The sequence below is a fragment of the Triticum urartu genome, chromosome 6 (assembly GCF_003073215.2).
Source record: "Triticum urartu cultivar G1812 chromosome 6, Tu2.1, whole genome shotgun sequence".
NCBI lineage: Eukaryota > Viridiplantae > Streptophyta > Magnoliopsida > Poales > Poaceae > Triticum > Triticum urartu.
The window spans coordinates 521982374-522000395 of record NC_053027.1 but is presented as its reverse complement, the minus strand read 5'-3'; positions in this window follow the sequence as shown (position 1 = coordinate 522000395).

Below are 18022 nucleotides of genomic sequence, written 5' to 3'. Positions count from 1 at the left end.
AACCACCAAAGGTTCCGGCGCAGTGTTCGGCTGGGGGCCGAACTTGGAGCCCGTGGGAGTCTTTCTCCCTTTGCGCCCAGGGTCCGGAAGGTCGCCTTGAGGCGCCCCCAGGCCTACCTCCCCTCGGGTCGGTGCCTTTTGAGACAACACCTCGACATTTTCCGTAGGACAAGGGGTGGAGGCGGTCGGAAGTGAATCGCTATTCATATCCGACGAGTCCAAAGAACCGTCCTACGAAGATACGTCGAGACGGGCTCGGGACGGACTGCATAATCATATTCGGCGTGAGGAGAAGCAGTGCAATGAAACATACCATGAATTACTATGGTATCCGGATACTTACGACTTCGCCAGGGGCTTCTCCCTGGGTAACCACTCGTCGCCGTTGTAGGCGGCCGTCGTGGAGCAGTCCGGAAGGAGGGTCCTTCCCTTCTTGGACCCTTCGGCCTCCCCGGGTGGGGCGACTTTCCTTTTCTTATCTCCCCCGGCTGGGGGGAGAACTTTTCTCTTCCTCCTCCTCGTTTTCATGGGAGGAGTGCGCTTTGGATTTATCGGACGATGAGTCTGATATAACCTTGCATCGGAGACCCTTTCGGGTCCCCGTGGCCTTCTTCTGGGCCTTCTTCACCGGCACCTCGTAAGGCGCCGGAACCAGCATCTCCGTTAGCAGAGCATCTGCAGGATCTTCAGGCAGAGGGGCTGGGCAATTGAGCTGCTCCATTGTCTCTACCCAGTCCTGTTAATGGCATGGGAGCTTAGATCCCGCACATGAATAACTAGGGCAAATAAATATCCCGTGAGATATAAATACTTACCAGATTGGCATGGCGCTTTGCGCTGAGTCTACGGTCCTCGGTAAGGGGAGGAGGTACCTCGGCGCCCTTGAACCGCACCTTCCAGACGTCCTTGTGCATCGTGTCGAAGAGCTCTCGCAGCGTCTGGTGCTTGTCCGGGTCGAACTCCCACAAATTGAATGCCCGTCTTTGACACGGGAGGATCCGGTGGAAGAGCATAACCTGGACCACATTGACGAGCTTGATTTTCTTGCTCATCATGTTCTTGATGCAGGTCTGGAGTCCGGTCAGCTCTACCGGGGAACCCCAGGACATGCCCTTCTCTTTCCAGGAGGTGAGCCGCGTGGGGATTCCGGATCGAAATTCGGGGTCCGCCACCCAGTTGGTGTCGCGCGGCTCGGTGATGTAGAACCACCCTGATTGCCACCCCTTTATGGTCTCCACATAGCAGCCTTCGAGCCTGGTGACATTCGGAATTTTGCCCACAATGGCGCCTCCGCACTCCGCTTGCTGGCCGACCACCACCTCCGGTTTAACATTGAAGGTCTTCAGCCACAGGCCGAAGTGGGGCCTGATGTGGAGAAGGCCTCGCACACGACGATAAACGTCGAGATGTTCAGGATGAAATTGGGGGCCAGATCATGAAAATCCAGCCCATAGTAGAACATGAGCCCGCGGACAAACGGGTGAAGGGGAAATCCCAGTCCGCGGACAAAGTGGGTAAGGAAAACTACCCTCTCATGGGGTGCGGGCGTAGGGATGATCTGCCCCGCATCATATCCGGTTTCCCGTAGCTTTGCGATGTGCTCCTCCGTGACGGAGGAGACCATCCACTTGCCTCCCGCTCCGGACATGCTTGGAGTGGTTTGAGAAGAAAGACGCGAACTTGGGCGCTGGAGCTTGAGTGCGCGAGAATGGATAAGCAAGGAGGAAGAAGGCGTGGGTAAAAAGGGTGAATCTTTGTCCCTTTATAAGGGTGGAAGAGGCGATGCGCCTCCCCACTTACCTGGTAAAATTGCTTATTCCCCAAATGCCGTAATTGATGGCACGGTTGGGTTACCCATACCCATATTGATGAGAATCCCGTGATAAGGGGACACGATCTCTGCTTCGACAAGACGTGTCAAGAAAACCGCCTCGCGATATGTGCAGTGCTGGTCGAGAAAAATGGTTTGAATAATGACCGGGCCATGGCATGATGTCATGTTGCAAAACGTGTCAGCAGATTAGATTTGTGGAAATATTATTCTATCTATGGTGGTATGTGGAACTTGTTTTGCAGAGCCGAACACTATCCTTGTGTTCAAAATCTTCCATGGAGTATTCGGAGGAAGAACCTGCCTTGCAATGCCGAAGAAAAATTTGCGCGTCAGACTCATCGTCATTGAAGCCTGGTTCAGGGGCTACTGAGGGAGTCCTGGATTAGGGGGTCTCCGGACAGCCGAACTATATCCTTTGGCCGGACTGTTGTACTATGAAGATATAAGATTGGAGACTTCATCCCGTGTCCGGATAGGACTCTCCTTGGCGTGGAAGGCAAGCTTGGCAATACAGATATGTAGATCTCCTCCCTTGTAACCGACTTTGTGTAACCCTAGCCTCCTCCAGTGTCTATATAAACCAGAGGGTTTAGTCCGTAGGACAACAACAATCATACCATAGGCTAGCTTCTAGGGTTTAGCCTCTACGATCTCGTGGTAGATCAACTCTTGTAATACTAATATCATCAAGATTAATCAAGCAGGACGTAGGGTATCACCTCGGTCGAGAGGGCCCGAACCTAGGTAAACATCGTGCCCCCTGCCTCCTATTACCATCTGGCTTAGACACACAGTTCGGGACCCCCTACCCGAGATCCGCCGGTTTTCGCACCGACACTCCTATATATATACCTACGTACCCCCAAACTACCAGATACGGAGCCAAAACCGTAATTCCACCGCCGTAACTTTCTGCATCCACGAGATCCCATCTTGGGGCCTTTTTCAGAGCTCCGCTGGAGGGGGTATCAATCATGGAGGGCTTCTACATCAACACCATAGCCCCTCCGATGAAGTGTGAGTAGTTTACTTCAGACCTATGGGTCCATAGTGTTGGAAATATGCCCTAGAGGCAATAATAAATTGGTTATTATTATATTTCCTTGTTCATGATAATCATTTATTATCCATGCTAGAATTGTATTGATAGGAAACTCAGATACATGTGTGGATACATAGACAACACCATGTCCCTAGTAAGCCTCTAGTTGACTAGCTCGTTGATCAATAGATGGTTACGGTTTCCTGACCATGGACATTGGATGTCGTTGATAATGGGATCACATCATTAGGAGAATGATGTGATGGACAAGACCCAATCCTAAGCCTAGCATAAGATCGTGTAGTTTGTATGCTAAAGCTTTTCTAATGTCAAGTATCATTTCCTTAGACCATGAGATTGTGCAACTCCCGGATACCGTAGGAGTGCTTTGGGTGTGCCAAACGTCACAACATAACTGGGTGGCTATAAAGGTGCACTACGGGTATCTCCGAAAGTGTCTATTGGGTTGGCACGAATCGAGACTGGGATTTGTCACTCCGTGTAACGGAGAGGTATCTCTGGGCCCACTCGGTAGGACATCATCATAATGTGCACAATGTGACCAAGGATTTGATCACGGGATGATGTGTTACGGAACGAGTAAAGAGACTTGCTGGTAACGAGATTGAACAAGGTATCGCGATACGGACGATCGAATCTTGGGCAAGTATCGTACCGATAGACAAAGGGAATTGTATACGGGATTGATTGAATCCTTGACATCGTGGTTCATCCGATGAGATCATCGTGGAGCATGTGGGAACCAACATGGGTATCCAGATCCTGCTGTTGGTTATTGACCGGAGAGTTGCCTCGGCCATGTCTGCATGACTCCCGAGCCCATAGGGTCTACACACTTAAGGTTCGATTATGCTAGGGTTATAGGGAATAGATGTACGTGGTTACCGAGTGTTATTCGGAGTCCCGGATGAGATCTCGGACGTCACGAGGAGTTCCGAAGTGGTCCGGAGGCAAAGATTTATATACGAGAAGTCATCATACGGTCACCGGAATAATTCGGGGGTTACCGGTATTGTACCGGGACCACCGAAGGGGTTCCGGGGGTCCACCAGGAGGGTTCACCTGCCCCGGAGGGCCCTATGGGCTGTGTGTGGAGAGGGACCAGCCCCTTAGTGGGCTGGGCGCCTCCCCCCTAGGGCCCATGCGCCTAGGGTTTAGGGGGAACCCTAAAAGGGGGCGCCCCCTTGCCTTGGGGGGCAAGGCAACCCCCCTGGCCGCCGCCCCCTCCTCAGATTGGATATGAGGGGGCCGGCCCCCTCTCCCTTGCCCCTATATATATGTGGGGGTGGGAGGGCAGCCGCACCCAAGTTCTGGCGCAGCCCTCCCCCTCTCCCAAGTCCTCCTCCTCTCTCGCGGTGCTTGGTGAAGCCCTGCAGGATTGCCACGCTCCTCCTTCACCACCACGCCGTCATGGTGCTGCTGGATGGAGTCTTCCCCAACCTCTCCTTCTCCCCTTGCTGAATCAAGGCGTGGGAGACGTCACCGGGCTGCACGTGTGTTGAACACGGAGGCACCGTTGTTCGGCACTTAGATCGGAATCAACCGCGATCTGAATCGCTGCGAGTACGAATCCTTCATCCGCGTTCTTGCAACGCTTCCGCTTAGCGATCTACAAGGGTATGTAGATGCACTCCCCTTCCCCTCGTTGCTAGATTACTCCATAGATTGATCTTGGTGATGCATAGAAAATTTTAAATTTCTGCTACGATCCCAACAGTGGCATCATGAGCGAGGTTTATGTGTAGTTTCTATGCACAAGTAGAACACAAGTTGTTTTGGGCGTCGATTTTGTCAATTTACTTGCCGTTACTAGTCTTATCTTGATTCGGCGGCATCGTGAGATGATGCGGCCTGGACCGACCTTACACGTACTCTTATGTGAGACAGGTTCCACCGACTGACATGCACTAGTTGCATAAGGTGGCTAGCGGGTGTCTGTCTCTCCCACTTTAGTCGGATCGGATTCGATAAAAAGGGTCCTTATGAAGGGTAAATAGAAATTGGCATATCACGTTGTGGTTTTGGCATAGGTAAGAAACGTTCTTGCTAGAAACCTATAGCAACCACGTAAAAATTTGCAACAACAATTAGAGGACGTCTAACTTGTTTTTGCAGCATATGCCTTGTGATGTGATATGGCCAAAAGGATGTGATATGTGATGTATGAGATTGATCATGTTCTTGTAATAGGAATCACGACTTGCATGTTGATGAGTATGACAACCGGCAGGAGCCATAGGAGTTGTCTTAATTTATTTATGACCTGCGTGTCAACTTAAACGTCATGTAATTACTTTACTTTATTGCTAAACCGTTAACCATAGTAGTAGAAGTAATAGTTGACGAGACGACTTCATGAAGACACGATGATGGAGATCATGATGATGGAGATCATGGTGTCATGCCGGTGACGATGATGATCATGGCGCCCTGAAGATGGAGATCAAAAGGAGCAAAATGATATTGGCCATATCATGTCACTATTTGATTGCATGTGATGTTTATCATGTTTTACATCTTATTTGCTTAGAACGACGGTAGCTTAAATAAGATGATCCCTCACAATAATTTCAAGAAAGTGTTCCCCCTAACTGTGCACCGTTGCGAAGGTTCGTTGTTTCGAAGCACCACGTGATGATCGGGTGTGATAGATTCTAATGTTCGAATACAACGGGCATAAGCCATATTTACACACGCAATACACTTAGGTTGACTTGACGAGCCTAGCATGTACAGACATGGCCTCGGAACACGGAAGACCGAAAGGTCGAACATGAGTCGTATAGAAGATACGATCAACATGAAGATGTTCACCGATGATGACTAGTCCGTCTCACGTGATGATCGGACACGGCCTAGTTGACTCGGATCATGTATCACTTAGATGACTAGAGGGATGTCTATCTGAGTGGGAGTTGATTAAATAATTTGATTATATGAACTTAATTATCATGAACATAGTCTAAATTGTCTTTGCAAATATGTTGTAGATAAATAGCTCACGTTGTAGCTCCCTGTTTCAATACGTTCCTAGAGAAAGACTAAGTTGAAAGATATTGTAAGTAATGATGCGGACTGGGTCCGTAGTCCGAGGAGTGTCCTCACTACTACACAGAAGGCTTACGTCTTTGATGCACCGCTCGATGTGCAAAACCCCACAACGTCGTCTGTGGATGTTGTGAACACCTGACAGACACATCCTGATGACTACTTGATAGTTTAGTGCACCATACTTTACGGCTTAGAATCGGGATTCCAATGACGATTTGAATGCCATAAGACATATGAGATGTTCCGAGAGCTGAAATTGGGATTTCAGGCTCATGCCCGTGTTGAGAGGTATGAGACCTCTGACAAGTTCTTTTGCCAACAAGATGGAGGAGAATAGCTCAGCTAGTGAGCATGTGCTCAGAATGTCTGGGTGCTACAATCACTTAAATCAAGTGGGAATTAAACTTCCAGATAAGATAGTGATTGATAGACTTCTCTAGCCGCTATCACTAAGCTACTAGATCTTCGTGATGAACTATGACATGCAAGGGATGGAGTTGATCCCGGAGCTGTTCGCGGTGCTTAAGACCGAAAAAGGTAGAAATCAAGAAGGAGCATCAAGTGTTGATGGTTTAACAAGACCACTGGTTTCAAGAAGGGCAAGGGCTAGAAGGGAAACTTCATGGATGGCAAACCAGTTGCCGCTCCAGTGAAGGAACTCAAGGTAGAACCCAAACCCGAGACTAAGTGCTTCTATTGTAAGGGGAACGGTCACTGGTAGCGAAATTACCCCAAATACATGGTAGATAAGAAGGCTGGCAACTTCAACAAAGCATATACGTGTTATTAATGTGTACCTCACTAGTACTCCTGGTAGCACCTGGGTATTGGATACCAGTTCAGTTGCTATTATTGGTGACTTGAAGCAAAAGCTACGGACTAGAGACTGGCTAAGGGCGAGGTGACGATGTGTGTTGGAAGTGTTTCCAAAGTTGATGAGATCACCATCGCACGCTCCATCTGCCTTTGGGATTAGTATTGAACCTAGATAAATGTTATCAAGTGTCTACGTTGAGCATGAATATGATTAGATCATGTTCATTGCAATACGGTTATTCATTTAAGTTAGAGAATAATGGTTATTCTGTTTACATGAATAATACCTTTCATGGTCATGCACCCTATGTGTTGAATCTCGGTCGTGGTAATACGCATGTTCACGCCAAAAGATGTAGAGTTAATAATGATAGTACCACTTTCTTGTGGCACTACCGCTTAGGTCATATTGGTGTAAGATGCATGAAGAAACTCCATGTCGATGGATGTTTGGAGTCACTTGATTTTGAATCGCTTGACACATGTGAGCCATGCCTCATGGGCAGGATGACTAAGACCCCGTTTTCAGGTACAATGAAATGGGCAAGTGACTTGTTGGAAATCATACATGTTGATGCGTGTGATCCAATGAGAATTGAAGCGTGCGGTGGATATCGTTATTTTCTCATCTTCACTGGTGATTTGAGTAGATATAGGTATATTTACTTAATGAAGCACAAGTCTGCAACGTTTGAAAAGTTCAAGCGATTTCAGAGTGAAGTTAAGAATCATCATAACAAGAAGATCATGTTCCTACGATCTGATCAAAGGGGGATTTTCTGAGTTATGAGTTTGGCAATCACTTAAGACATTGTGGAATTATTTCGCAGTTGAAGCCACCTGGAACACCACAGCGTAATGGTGTGTCCGGACGTCATAATCGAACCTTATGAGATATGGTGCGATCTATGATGTCTCTTACCGATCTACCGCTATTATTTTGAGGTTATGCATTAGAGACAGCTGCATTCACTTTAGATAGGACACCATATAAGTCCGTTGAGACAACGTCGTATGAACATTGGTTTGGCAAGAAACCAAAGTTGTCGTTTCTTAATGTTTGGGGCTGCGATACTTAAGGCTTCAGCCGAAAAGGCTCGAACCCAAAAACGGACAAATACATCTTCATAGGATACCCAAAGGTAACAGTTGGGTATACCTTCTACCTCAGATCCGAGGGAAAATTGTTTGTCGCTAAGAAAGGGTCCTTTCTCGAGAAGGAGTTTCTCTCGAAAGAATTGAGTGGGAGGAAGATATAACTTGATGAGGTTGTCGAACCTTTACTTCAACCAGAGAGTGATGCAACACAGAAAGATGTTTTCTATGGCGCCTACGTCTGTTGAAGAGGAAGTTAATGATAGTGATCATGAAGCTTCGGATCAAGTTGCTATCGAACCTCATAGGTCGACAAGGATATGTACTACTCCTGAGTGGTACGGTAATCCTGTCTTATATATCATGTTGTTGGACAACAATGAACCTACGAACTATGGAGAAGCAATGGTGGGCCCGTATTCCGACAAATGGTTAGAAGCCATGAAATCCGAGATAGGATCCATGTATCAGAACAAAGCATGGACTTTGGTGGACTTGCCGATCATTGAGATAAATGGATCTTTAAGAAGAAGACGGACGTGGACGGTAATGTTACCGTCTATGAAGCTCGACTTGTGGCAAAGAGTCTTTTCACAAGTTCAAGGAGTTGACTACGATGAGATTTTCTCACCCGTAGCGATGTTTAAGTCCGTCGGAATCATGTTAGCATTAGCTGTATTTTTCGATTATGAAATCTGACAGATGGATGTCAAAACAAGTTTTCTTACCAGTTTTCATAAGAAAAAGTTGTATGTGATACAATAAAAGGTTTTGTCGATCCTAAGGATGCTAAAAGGTATACTGGCTCCAGCAATCCTTCTATGGACTAGAGCAAGCATCTCGGAGTCAGAATATATGCTTTGATGGAGTGATCAAAGCTTTTAGGTTTATACAATGTTTGCTAGAAACTTGTATTTACAAGAAAGTGAGTGGTAGCACTACAACATTTCTGATAAGTATATGTGGATGACATATTGTTGATTCGAAATAATGTTGAATTTCTGCAAAGCATAAACGGTTGTTTGAAGAGTGATTTTCAAAGGAAGACCTGGATAAAGTTGCTTACCTATTGGGCATCAAGATCTATAGAGATAGATCAAGACGCCGATGATACTTTCAAAGAACGCACACCTTGACATGTTTTTGAAGGAGTTCAAAATAGATCAGTCAAAGAAGGGATTCTTACCTGAGTTGTAAGGTGTGAAGTTGAGTAAGACTCAAAGATTGACCACAACAGAAGAAAGAGGAAGGACGAAGGTCATCCCCTATGCTTTTGTCATAGGCTCTATACGGTATGCCATGCTGAGTACCGCACCAGATGTGTGCCTTGCCACATGTTTGGAAAGAGGGTACAAAGGTGATCTAGGAGTGGATCACCAGAGAGCGGTCAAAATTATCCTTAGAGGAATAAGGAAATGTTTCTCGGTTATGGAGGTGATAAAGAGTTCGACGTAAAGAGTTACGTCGATGCAAGCTTAACACCTATCCGGATAGCTCTGAGTGAAGATACCGGATACGTATAATGGAGCAACAATTTGGAATAGCTCCAAGTGGAACGTGGTAGTAGCATCTACGATATGACATAAAGTTTTGCGAAATACATAGGGATCTGAATATTGTAGACCCGTTGACTACAACCTCTCTCACAAGCATAACATGATCAAACCCAGAACTCATTGAGTGTTAATCACATAGTGATGTGAACTAGATTATTGAGTCTAGTAAACTCTTTGGATGTTGGTCACATGGCGATGTGACCTGTGAGTGTTAATCCCATGGCGATGTGAACTAGATTATTGACTCTAGTGCAAGTGGGAGACTGTTGGAAATATGCCCTAGAGGCAATAATAAATTGGTTATTATTATATTTCCTTGTTCATGATAATCGTTTATTATCCATGCTAGAATTGTATTGATAAGAAACTCAGATACATGTGTGGATACATAGACAACACCATGTCCGTAGTAAGCCTCTAGTTGACTAGCTCGTTGATCAATAGATGGTTACGGTTTCCTGACCATGGACATTGGATGTCGTTGATAACGGGATCACATCATTAGGAGAATGATGTGATGGACAAGACCCAATCCTAAGCCTAGCACAAGATCGTGTAGTTCATATGCTAAAGCATTTCTAATGTCAAGTAACATTTCCTTAGACCATGAGATTGTGCAACTCCCGGATACCGTAGGAGTGCTTTGGGTGTGCCAAACGTCACAACATAACTGGGTGGCTATAAAGGTGCACTACGGGTATCTCCAAAAGTGTCTGTTGGGTTGGCACGAATCGAGACTGGGCCGGATTTGTCACTCCGTGTAACGGAGAGGTATCTCTGGGCCCACTCGGTAGGACATCATCATAATGTGCACAATGTGACCAAGGAGTTGATCACGGGATGGTGTGTTACGGAACGAGTAAAGAGACTTGCCGGTAACGAGATTGAACAAGGTATCGGGATACCGACGATCGAATCTCAGGCAAGTATCGTACCGATAGACAAGGGGAATTGTATACGGGGTTGATTGAATCCTTGACATCGTGGTTCATCCGATGAGATCATCGTGGAGCATGTGGGAACCAACATGGGTATCCAGATCCCGCTGTTGGTTATTGATCGGAGAGTTGTCTCGGCCATGTCTGCATGACTCCCGAGCCCGTAGGGTCTACACACTTAAGGTTCGATGCCGCTAGGGTTATAGGGAATAGATGTACGTGGTTACCGAGTGTTATTCGGAGTCCCGGATGAGATCCCGGACGTCACGAGGAGTTCCGGAATGGTCCAGACGTAAAGGTTTATATATTGGAAGTCATCATACGGTCATCGAAATAATTCGGGGGTTACCGGTATTGTACTGGGACCATCGAAGGGGTTCCGGGGGTCCACCAGGAGGGTCCACCTGCCCCAGAGGGCCCTATGGGCTGTGTGTGGAGAGGGACCAGCCCCTTAGTGGGCTGGGCGCCTCCCCCCTAGGGCCCATGCGCCTAGGGTTTAGGGGGAACCCTAAAAGGGGCGCCCCTAGCCTTGGGGGGGGGGGGCAAGGCAACCCCCCTGGCCGCCGCCCCCTCCTCAGATTGGATCTGAGGGGGCCGGCCCCCTCTCCCTTGCCCCTATATATATGTGGGGAGTGGGAGGGCAGCCGCACCCAAGTTCTGGCGCAGCCCTCCCCCTCTCCCAAGTCTTCCTCCTCTCCCGCGGTGCTTGGCGAAGCCCTGCAGGATTGCCACGCTCCTCCTTCACCACCACGCCGTCGTGCTGCTGCTGGATGGAGTCTTACCCAACCTCTCCTTCTCCCCTTGCTGGATCAAGACGTGGGAGACGTCACCGGGCTGCATGTGTGTTGAACGCGGAGGCGCCGTTGTTCGGCGCTTAGATCGGAATCAACCGCGATCTGAATCGCTAGGAGTATGACTCCTTCATCCGCATTCTTGCAACGCTTCTGCTTAGCGGTCTACAAGGGTATGTAGATGCACTTCCCTTCCCCTCGTTGCTAGATTACTCCATAGATTGATCTTGGTGATGCGTAGAAAATTTTAAATTTCTGCTACGATCCCCAACACATAGTTATTAGCTAGATGGCTTCTTCTCTCTTTTTGGATCTCAATACAAAGTTCTCCCCCTCTCTTGTGGAGATCTATTCGATGTAATCTTCTTTTGCGGCGTGTTTGTTGAGATCGATGAATTATGGATTTATGATCAAGTTTATCTATGAACAATATTTGAATCTTCTCTGAATTCTTTTATGTATGATTGGTTATCTTTGCAAGTCTCTTCGAATTATCAGTTTGGTTTGGCCTACTAGATTGATCTTTCTTGCAATGGGAGAAGTGCTTAGTTTTGGGTTCAATCTTGCGGTGTCCTTTCCCAGTGACAGTAGGGGCAGCAAGGCACGTATTGTATTTTTGCCGTCAAGGATAACAAGATGGGATTTAAATCATATTGCATGAGTTTATCCCTCTACATCATGTCATCTTGCTTAAGTGTTACTCTGTTCTCTTGAACTTAATACTCTAGATGCATGCTGGATAGCGGTTGATGTGTGGAGTAATAGTAGTAGATGCAGGCAGGAGTCGGTCTACTTGTCTCGGACGTGATGCCTATATACATGATCATACCTAGATATTCTCATAACTATGCTCAATTCTGTCAATTTCTCAACGGTAATTTGTTCGCCCACCATAATACTTATGCTCTCGAGAGAAGCCTCTAGTGAAACCTATGGCCCCCGGGTCTATTTTCCATCATATTAATCTTCCAATACTTAGTTATTTCCTTTGCCATTTATTTTACTTGCATCTTTATTTCTCTTTATCATAAAAATACAAAAAATCTTATCTTATCATATCTATCAGATCTCACTCTCGTAGGTGACCGTGAAGGGATTGACAACCCCTTTATCGTGTTGGTTGCAAGGAGTTTATTTGTTTGTGTAGGTGCGAGGGACTCGTGCGTGGCCTCCTCCTGGATTGATACCTTGATTCTCAAAAACTGAGGAAAATACTTACGCTGCTCTGCTGCATCACCCTTTCCTCTTTAAAGGAAAACCAACGCAGTGCTCAAGAGGCAGTGGGGCAGTAAGCAAGGCAGACAGAAACCAGTGTGGGTATCATGGAAGATCGTGACAATACCTAAGTACATGGGAGGCCTGGGCTTCCGCGATCTTGAGATCTTTAATCTTGCTTTACTAGCTAGGCAGGCATGGAGAGTGCTAAACAATCTGAATACCCTCAGCTCTTTAATTCTGAAAGCTGCATATTTTCCTGAAACAGGGCTGCTGGAGGCCGAGCTGGGGGCGCACCCTTCACAGATTTGGCGTGCTATCATTGGTGGAAGAGATATAATGAAGCAAGGAGTCATAAGGAGGATAGGGACAGGAGAGAGCACGATGATCTGGGAGCACAATTGGATCCCGAGGCATGAAATTCTGAGGCCAATAGCCTCGTTGGTTTCCAACCCTCCCGCTCGAGTGCATGAACTGATCGGCCAAACAATGTCAACATGGAGAGTGGATGGACATGGAGCAGAGAAAAGAGAGGGAATTTCACTGTCCGCTCAGCATATTGCATGATCCAAAATACGAAGCTCAGTCGTGAGAACTGACTATATGGCACCGAGGGCCCGTCCAGCACCGAGGAGAGCAGAAGTTGGTCATCTCTCTGGCAAACACAAGTTCCTAACAAGATTCAGGTGTTTTTGTGGCGATTGGCAAGGGAGTCTATACCCATGTATGATATTCTTCACCACCGCAATATAGCTACCTCACCGGCGTGCCAGATGTGCGGGGCGGCGGACTCCTAGAGGCATGCCTTGCTTGATTGCACAATGTCGAGAAGCGTCTGGGCCTTGGTGCCTGACTCCTTGGTAGTGCATATGAGCACCTGCGACTACCCAAGCGCAAAAACATGGCTGTTCACTATGAAAAATTTGTTATCACATGCGGACTTCACAAGGCTCGAGGTCACTCTGTTGCCGATTTGGAGCTTAATGAGAAAGTTGATTCACGAAGGGGGTGCACCAAACACCATACTCAACTAACGCATTCGTGACCTCTTTTATCAATGATCTCCAGGTGTTAGCTAAACCATAGGGGAGGCCTACAGTTGCACAGCCGCGCTCGAGTCAGTGGGTGCCACCCCAGGAAGGAACATGCAAGATCAATGTCGATGCTGCGCTGATGATAAACAGACCGGTCGGCGCGGTTTTAGCGGTGTGCAGAGATGGGCATGGAGTTTTCTTAGGCGCGTCAACGATTACCTTCCAGGGATTGGACGATCCTACAACGCTTGAGGCCTTGGCAGTAAGGGAGTCACTTGCTTTGGCGGATGACCTCTACAAGCGCATGATTTCAGTGGCCTCGGACTGCAAAAATGTTATTGATGATATCAGATAGGGGAGTGCAGCGGCCTATGGTGCTATCATTAGGGAGATTGTAGATCATTCCAAGTCTTTTGCTACTTGTCTTTTTAGCCATGAATTTAGGAGCTCAAATGTCGAGGCTCACAATTTAACAAACCATGCTCTCTCACTTAGAGTTGGCCGCCGTGTGTGGTTAGGCAACCCAGATGATCTTTCTTTTGTTCCTGTAAACATTGTGACGAGTTAAATAAAAGCTTCGTGAGATTGTCTCAAAAAAACATAAATGACAAACACCCTTAATCAAATTGGATGGCTATATAATCTGATCGACTGATACTTCATTAAGTCTCAGTCGACTGAGATTTAGCATAACCGAATAAAAAAAGGACTGGGCATGTCAACCACCAATAAATTAAATTTATGAATCAAAATGGTTGTTGATCAGGCAGTTAATTGTAGCGTGGAGCTTTTAATTGCACTTAGGCTAGTCGTAATGGGAGTATTATATCATGCACGCCAACTAAGCAATTTTGATGAGGTGACATAGAATTAAATGAAGAAAGAAAGACTTGAGTATCATGTCATGATACCGTATCATATTAAATGATGTGCTACTTTGTGTCATGCATAACAATAAATGTTGTCTGATATGATATCAACATATGATACCATGCATTACGAATGTAGTGTGATACATTAGTATCATATGCATGATATTAGTATATGATACTCCCCATTACAACCAGCATTATGTAATTGTATAGAATCGCCTAGCACGTACGTCAAGCAACACAATAAGTTGTAGGGCTCCGCATGTCAAACACCATCAGCTTAAGTTTATACCATATCAAAATGGTGATGCGCGACGTATATACACTAGTTGGTGCATGACTTGTACGTATATATTAACCAGCGCCCAAGGAGGAGGTACATGCATGCACTTGGGCCATCAAGAGGCGCAGATCAATTGTACCCATGAAGATCACATTTGCTTCTAGATCGATGGAGCAGCCATGCATGGGGCGGCGATGCCATCATCAGAAAAGAAAAGATAAATCCTCAGTGTATGCACCGATTGCGCCACTACAAAGCGGTTCGAGACGAGTCATGCATGTGTTGTTTGCTTTCTTGATCTCTCTTTTCTTTTTTCTCCTTGTCCTTCTCCTTTGACGCTTTGACTTCACCTTTGGGACCGGATCCTCCATTCCCCCCGCCCAGCTTTAGCGTGGATCGCTGTCAGCTGAGCACATTTTCATCATGCAACCGTACCAAAATGTACTGGTGGCCGGTGTGTCACGTTGTCATCTGCACATTTGCGTGGCCAAATCAAGCCGGAGAAAACGGCACGATACACTGCACATCCCAACCAACGAACGAATCCGCCAGGAATAGTAGGAGCGTAGCGGTAGCTAGGAGGACCACCTCACCACCGTATCATCAGGCCGGGCGGCACAAGTGAAATGCCATTGCTTTTTCTGTGCAATAGATGCCCGTCTCCAGGCCAAACATCGGGCATCTTCAGAACTGAAGGAGCTAGTGGCTGTTGACTCTGGCTGGCAGGAACTAACGCCACTTCAGAACTGAAGGGATCCTGTGCCGAAATTTCCTCCTGAGATAACACGGTCGCTATGCATGCATGAAATGCGTGGTTGCTCCCGATCTCAGAATATAAATCAGCGAGACGCAAGGAATATCCAACGGTGCAGGGCGGGCTTTCTGCGGAGAGAATAATGCTGCTTACTGCTGTAGGATGTCTCGCCACTTATGCTAAAGGGCGTGATAAGCACGCTTTGGGTTAGAAGATGGGGGTGATTTGGCTTATCGCCTCAAGATGCCGATGCCGCCTCCACACGAACGTACTTCCTCCGTTTCTTCTTACTCCGCATATAAGATTTGGTCAAAGTCAAATTACACAGAGTTTGACCAAATTTATATAAAAAATATGGACATCTACAATAATAAAACTATATAGTATGAAAATACATTTCATGATGTATCTGATAATATTGATTTCATATTGTGAATGTTTATATTTTTAATATAAAGTTAGTCAAACTTTACAAATCTTGACTTTGATTAAATCTTATATGCAAAGTAAAAAGAAACGGAGGGAGTACATGGTCGCTATCCAGGCCTGGTAATGGTTGCCATCCATTCATCCTTCAGTCCAGAAGCTGGTCAATAGTTCTCGACCCGTTTGTTCCTCTCTCTAGCCTGCTCCTAGTTGTGCTATTTCCTAACATTACAGTGTCAAAAAATGTTCTTATATTATAAGATGGAGGGAGTAGGTAAATGCAATTTTGCTATGACAAAACACGAACGATTTATGCACTACGGTGAAAATCCAGCCGAGCATGCATGTGTGCAGGGGAGCAACGAAATTGCTTCGTGCACGATCCTGCTGCCCGACGCATGCACGACATCGAAATCCAGCGGCCAGTGCCCGATATACGCATGCATGTGTGACTGGATTTTAAACATCGTCTATGAGTCGTCCATATTTTGTCGTGTGTATAGCACAGCTCGGGGAGCAAAGGCCGCCGGATTCTTGGTCGTCCTCACATCGTCTACGCTTTTGTTGTCTGTAGAGGAGTGTCTAGTGGTGTATTGGTCACGCCAAGTCCGATCAACTCCCCGAGTGAGAAAACACTCACGATCGAACGTACGTGCAGATGCTCACCGTTCGGCCGGCTCCTGTCCCGTCGGCTGCCTGTTACGTGGCCAACTCGACTGCACTACACTCCACTCCGCCACCGTGCTTTGTGCGCTTAACCTGACCGGCACCGCACCGCACCGCACGTACGTGTCCTCTGTCGACTGGCCGGCGCCGGCCGGACCCCTAGGGTCTCGTGCTGCGCCGCCGTGCCTCATCCTTGCCCCTCTCGCTTGACAGATCGCGCATGCACCGTCCCTCGCGCCCTACCATTTCCCCAGCCGATCTCCCGTCACCCAAAAGCGCCAGAAAGGATCCTTCGCCTGGCTCCGAGCTTCAAAGGAAATCACTGTGCCATTGATCGACAGGCCTCGCGTCCAACTATTTCCCTGCCGATCTCCCGTCACCGAAAAGCGCCGGAAAGCCCCTTCACCAGCTCCGAGTTTCAAAGGAAATCACTGTGCCATTGATAGACAGGCCACGGCACGCCACTAACACTTGCGTCCCGTACCAGTCTGGTTTCGACTTCGACGTCGATGTGTCTAACGCAGCCTCACTGGTCACTTGACACGACGACGCAAGAGGCCACGGTAGAAGTATGTTCCGTTTCGTTTCTCGGTGCCTAGCTAGGGCTGGGCTAGCACACCTAGTGAGAGCAGCACTGGCCACAACTTGCACCGTACGCACGTCCCCGTCTCACGTCTGACGATGCTGGCCTAACCTTGTACAGTGACAACTGATACCAGGCTAATAGCTCGGTTCAATCACATTTCCCTTCGCTAGAGTACAGAAGAAGTCCGACCCAATATTCTTTGCCGGCTACGAGTGTACACTAGAGTACATCTCTAGCAAGTGCTGGCAAATGCGCGCTTCCGCTGCCGAGATTGCGACGAGCCGTCCAATGGCGACTCGTTACGCCGGCGAGGGCTCCCAAATTCCGATCTCCACTCTGCCTATAAACAAGTGTATCGCGGCCCGTTCGCGCGGTCACCTCACTCGCTGCTTTCCCGCTTTGTGCACTCGCATTGCTTCGTTTTCCATAAACTGGTTTTCTTTATCACCGTCTAAAAGCGTATGCTTTCTTATCGTTTTGAGTTTTGAGTTCTGACGCATCTCACAAAATGATCCAGAGTAATATTTGTATGCATTTTATGTTGCGTTATGAGTTCTGAGTTGTGTGACGTGCGACGTGCGTTAGAAATTTTTCTCCCCATGATAATGTCATTTGTAGATTGCAAAGGAAAGCAAGTTAATTTTAAGCCAAAGTCCTATGATCACGATCTGTAAACTAAGCATGAGAGTTCCCGGAAAAAAAAAACCAAGCATGAGAGAATTGTTCGGTTAATTGAAGAAAAATCAAGCGAAAGGTAATATTCCCTCCGTTTGGAAATATTTGTCGGAGAAATGAATATATCTTAGGCGTATTTTAGTTTTAGATACATTCATTTCTCTGACAAATATTTCCATATGGAGGGATTATAAGATTACAACTTGCCCAAATTGGCCACTGTGAAACATAACAAGTATAGTTCGGATGTTGCCTCGCAAAAGAAAAAACAAGGCACTTTGAAGACAAGCATCATCGTCATAGTCATCACACACCATCCTTGATCTAGTGGCTGACTTCTACTTCACCGTAGGCGACCACTCGCGAA